The sequence below is a fragment of the Somniosus microcephalus genome, chromosome 12 (assembly GCF_052327205.1).
Source record: "Somniosus microcephalus isolate GS21.2 chromosome 12, FLI_Smic_1.0, whole genome shotgun sequence".
Classification (NCBI taxonomy): domain Eukaryota; kingdom Metazoa; phylum Chordata; class Chondrichthyes; order Squaliformes; family Somniosidae; genus Somniosus; species Somniosus microcephalus.
Window position 1 is genome coordinate 188,384,190 of NC_140998.1, and position 6,000 is coordinate 188,390,189.

Below are 6,000 nucleotides of genomic sequence, written 5' to 3' on the forward strand. Positions count from 1 at the left end.
CGGATTTCCAGCATCCACAGTATTTTGCTATCGTATTAGTGTTTGTATTCAAGTTGATTAATTTATCATTTGTGATTAATATGCAAATTCTGCATGAAATCATACCAAATTCAGTACAGAAAATAAAGCTTAAAAATCAAAAAGTACAGATGCTGCATTAATGAAAAAAAATGGTAACATGAAGGGTCCTGTAATGTGCTCCAATACAGTTGGCTTTTACCACAAAGGATGCTTCAAAGCATTTGAATTACTTGTTTTAATAAAGATATTGCACAGAAAATAACAGGTTTGTAAATCTTGTTGCATTAAACACACAAAGCAATGTTGTTTGAAATTAGGAACAAAACCCCTTGATTTGAGGTACATTAGAATTCCAGTGAAGAGAGGTTAAATAACAAAAAGAACTTGTGTTTTTATAGTGCCTTTAACATAGTAAAACGTCCCAAGGCACTTCACAGGAGCATTATCAAACAAAATTTGACACCGAGCCTCATAACAAGATATTAGGACAGATGACCAAAAGCTTGGTCAAAGATGTAGGTTTTAAAGGAGCATCTTAAAGGAGGAAAGAGAGGTAGAGAGGAGGAGAGGTAGAGAGGAGGAGAGGTAGAGAGGAGGAGAGGTAGAGAGGAGGAGAGGTTTAGGGAAGGCATTCAAGAGCTTTCGGCCTAGGCAGCTGAAGGCACAGCCTACAATAGTGGAGTGATGAAAATCAGGGATGCGCAAGGGGCCACAATTGGAGGAGCACAGAGAGCTGAGGGTTGTACAGCTGGAGGAGATTCCAGAGATAGGGAGGGGTGAGGCCATAGAGGGATTTGAAAACAAGGATGAAAATTTTAAAATCAAGGTGTTGCCGGACCGGGAGCCAATGTAGGTCAGCGAACAGAGGGGTGATGGGTGAACAGGACTCGGTATGAGTTAGGACTTGGGCAGTAGAGTCTTGGATGAGCTCAAATTTACAGAGGCTGCAAGGTGGAAACACAAGAACAGGAGAAGGCCATTCACTCACTTGAGCCTGTTCTGTCATTCAATTAGGTCCTGGCTGATCTGTATCGTAACTCCATCAACTCGCCTTGATTCCGTAACCCTTCATACGCTTGCCTAACAAAAATCTATCAATCTCAGTTTTGAGATTTTCAAATGAACTAGCCTGAACAGTGTTTTGGGGAGACTGGTGAGGATAGCATTGGAATAGTCGTGTCTAGAGGAACCATTACCTTACTATAGGCAAGTCATTTTGGGGAGACTGGCGAGGATAGCATTGGGATAGTCGTGTCTAGAGGAACCATTACCTTACTAGAGGCAAGTCATTTTGGGGAGACTGGTGAGGATAGCATTGGGATAGTCGTGTCTAGAGGAACCATTACCTTACTATAGGCAAGTCATTTTGGGGAGACTGGCGAGGATAGCATTGGGATAGTCGTGTCTAGAGGAACCATTACCTTACTATAGGCAAGTCATTTTGGGGAGACTGGCGAGGATAGCATTGGGATAGTCGTGTCTAGAGGAACCATTACCTTACTATAGGCAAGTCATTTTGGGGAGACTGGCGAGGATAGCATTGGGATAGTCGTGTCTAGAGGAACCATTGCCTTACTATAGGCAAGTCATTTTGGGGAGACTGGTGAGGATAGCATTGGGATAGTCGTGTCTAGAGGAACCATTACCTTACTAGAGGCAAGTCATTTTGAATGTGCATATTTACCTGGAAACCATCCAGTAAACAAAACACAAAAAACATGGAAAAACCATTCGGGCCATCAAGCCTATTCCTTCCGAAGAGCACAGAACATCTGCTTTATCATTTATTGTACTGCTTATAGATTCAGAAATTACAGGATAGGAGGTAGCTATTCGGACCATTGTGCCTGTCCCTCAGCTAGTTCTGTAACTACAGCTATCTGATTCCATTTTCCTGCCTTTTCTCCCTATAAGCTAGATATTTATATAGCGCCTTTCATGACCTCAGGACATCACAAAGCACTTTACAGTCAATGATGTACTTTTGAAGTATATAGTCACTGTTGTAATGTAGGCAACACGGCAGCCATTCTGCACACAGCAAACTCCCACGAACAGCAATTTAATGATGACTAGATAATCTGTTTTAGTGATGTTGGTTGAGGGATAAATATTGGCCAGTACACCGGGTAGAACTGCTCTTAGTCAAAATAGTGCCATGGGGTCTTTTACATCCACCTGAGGAGGGAGGTTGTTAAAGTCTCATCTGAAAGACAGCACCTCCGACAGTCCAGCACTCCCTCAGTACTTCACTGGAATGCCAGCCTGGATTTTGTGCTCAAGTCACTGATGTGAGACTTGAACCCACAATCTTCTGACTTACAGACGAGAGTGCTACAAACTGCGCCACGGCTAAGTTTTATACTATTTTATACATCTTTTATACAATTCCTTTCAAGTACTTCTCCAGTTCCTTATTAAATGATGTTATCGATTCTGCCTCAACAGTCACTTGTGCTAAAGCATTCCATGTTCCAATATCACAGTGTAAAAACAATTCATTCCAACTTCCCTTCGTTTTCCCACTGATAATCCTGAATCTATGTTTCCTTGATAGGCAACTAATCAAACAGTGAAGCAATCTTTCAATGATTTAATCTCCAAAGGAAAGCTTTCCATAAATATCTTGTACATATCTCATATTCTGTAAATAACATACACAGCATATATTCTATCAACCAATCAGCTCCATTATGCTTGATTTGCACAACGGGTCGATTTCCCTGGAACGAGGTACGGCAGCTTACTAGTTGTTACCGGACGAGTAATCCAGAGGCCTGCACTAATAATCCAAAGGCGCAAGTTCAAATCTCACCATGGCAGTGAATTTTAATTCAGTTAATTCGAAAAATCTGGACTAAAAATAATGGTGACCATGAAGCTATCGGATTGTCGTAAAAACCCAACTGGTTCACTAAAGGGAACCTGCCATCCTTACCCGGTCCGATCGATATGTGACTTCAGACCCACAGCAATGTGGTTGACTTTTAATTGCCCTCTGAAATGGCCTAACAAGCCACTCAGTTGTATCAAACCACTACAAAAAGTTACAGTAAGAATAAAACCAGATGGACAATCCGGCATCGGATTCGGACATGGTACAGTCGACCCTGCAAAGTCCTCCTCACTAATATCTGACGATTTATACCAAAATTAGGAGAGCTGTCCCATAGACTAGACAAGCAATGCCCTGACATAGTCATACTCACAGAATCATACCTATCAGCTAACGTCCCAGACTGCTCCATCATCATCGCTGAATGTGCCCTGTCCCACTGGCAAGACAGACAAAACCAGAGGTGGCGGCACAGAGGTATACAGTGCGGAGGGAGTGGCCCTGGGAGTCCTCCTGCTGATTACCATCTACCGCCTTCCCTCAGCTGATGAATCAGTACTCCTCCATGCTGAACACCACTTGGAAAAAGCACTGAGGGTAGCAAGGGCACAGAATATACTTTGGGTGGGGGACTTCAATGTCCATCACCAAGAGTGACCCGGTAGCACCACTACTGACCGAGCTGCCCAAGTCCTGAAGGACACAGCTGCTAGAATGGGCTTGTGGCAGGTGGTGAGAGAACCAACACGAAGGCAAAAACCTACTTGACCTTATCCTCACCAATTAACCTGCCGCAGATGCATCTGTCCATGATAGTATTGGTCAGAGTGGCCACTGCACAGTCCTTGTGGAAACTAAGTCCCGTCTTCAAACTGGGGAGAGCTTCCATTGTATTGCTTGGCACTACCACTGTGCTAAATGGGATAGATTCGGAACAGATCTAGCCATTCAAAACTGGGCAACTATGAGGCACTGTGGGCCATCAGCGGCAGCGGAATGATATTCCACCACAATCTGTAAGCTCATGGCCTGGCACAGCCCTCACTCTACCATTACCATCAAGCAAGGGGACCAACCCTGCTTCAATGGGCGTGCCAAGAGCAGCACCAGGTGGACCGAAAAATGAGGTGCTCACCTGGTGAAGCTATAACACAGGACTACATGCATGCTAAACAACGAAAGCAGCATGCTATAGATAGAGCCAAGCGATCCCACAACCAAAGGATCAAAAAAGCTCAGCAGTCCTGCCACATCCAGTCGTGAATGGTGGAGGACAATTAAACAACTAACAGCAGAAGGAGGCTCCACGAACATCTCTATCCTCAACGATGGTGGAGCCCAGCATATGAGTGCAAAGGACAAGGCTGAAGTGTCCGCAACCATCTTCAGCCAAAAGTGTCGAGTGGATGATTCATCTCGGCCTCCTCCTGAGGTCCCCACCATCACAGAAGCCAGACTTCAGCCAATCAAGAAATGGCTAAGCGCGCTGCATATAGTGAAGGCTATGGGCCCCGACAACATCCCAGCTGTAGTGCTGAAGACTTGAGCTCCAGAACTAGCCGCACCTCTAGCCAAGCTGATCCAGTACAGCTACAGCACTGGCATCTACTTGACAAAGTGGAAAATTGCCCTGCCCAGGTATGCCCTGTCCATGAAAAGCAGGACAAATCCAATCCGGCCAATTGCCACCCAATCAGTCTACGCTCAATCATGAGCAAAGTGATGGAAGATGTCATTGACAGCGCTATTAAGCAGCACTCACACCAATAACTTGCTCCCCAATGCTCAGTCTGGGTTCTGCCAGGACCACTCGGCTTCCAGGCCTCATTATAGCCTTGGTCCAAACATGGACAAAAGAGCTGAATTCCAGAGGTAAGGTGAGAGTGACTACCCTTGCCATCAAGGCCGCATTTGACCAAGTGTGACATCAAGGAGCCCTAGTAAAATTGAAGTCAATGGGAATCAGGGTGGAAAACTCTCCACTGGCTGGAGTCATACATAGCAAAGGAAGATGTTTGTGATTTTCGGAGGCCAATTATCTCAGCCCCAGGACATCACTGTAGGAGTTCCTCAGGGCAGTGCCCTATGCCCAACCATCTTCAACTGCTTCATCAACTTCGTCAATAACCTTCCCTTCATCATAAGGTCAGAAGTAGTGATGTCTACTGATGATTGTAGTGTTTTGTTGTATTCGCAATTTCTCAAATAATTAAACAGTGCGTGCCCACATGCAGCAAGATCTGGATAACATCCAGGCTTGGGCTAATAAGTGGCAAGTAACATTCGCGCCACACAAGTGTCAGGCAATAATCCTCTCCATCAAGAGAGAGTCTAGCCAGCTCCCCATGACATTCATCGGGATTATCATCGCCAAATCCTCCACCAACATCCACATCCTGGGGGTCTCCATTGATCAGAAACTTAGCTTGACCAGCCACATAAATACTGTGGCTACAAGAGCAGGACAGAGGCTGGGTATTCTGCAGCGAATGACTCACCTCCTGACTCCCCAAAACTTTTCCATCACCTACAAGGCACAAGTCAGGGGTGTGATGGAATACTCTCCACTTACCTGGATTAGTGCAGCTCCAACTTTCAAGAAGCTTGACACCATCCAAGACAATGCAGTCCGTTAAACATCGAGGCCTAGAAATTGGGTTTTGGCGCAGCGACGGCTTTAGCGCCGGAAGTTAGTGCCGGAGCTAAGTCGCGCTGGGCGGGCCAAAAATTCACTACTTCTGCGCCCAAACAGCTGCCGGCGCTGCTGAAAGCTGTTAGCGCCTGAAAACTGGCGCTATGCGCTGAATTTCGGCGCTATTCCGGCGCTGCGGCGCCCGCTGCGGTGCGGCAGGTTCGGGAAGTGCAGGCCTCCTCCTTCCCTTAAGGAGGAGCTGCCTGCACCCGGCCGCGGCCCGCGATAATCTTTTTAAAAATGAGCCCGGCACCTCGGACAAGTGCCGGGCTTGCTTCTGTTCCGGGGGGTGGGGGGGGGAAGTCCGGGGAGGGAGCTGCGGCCAGGCGGGCGGCGGGAAAGCGGCCGGCCGCCGCGGGGCCTTTAATGCGCCGGCGCAACGTTCTGTAAGGCACCTCTGCCAGAACGTTGCTTGCGGCTGCCACGGGCGAGGCGGCCGCAACTCAATTTC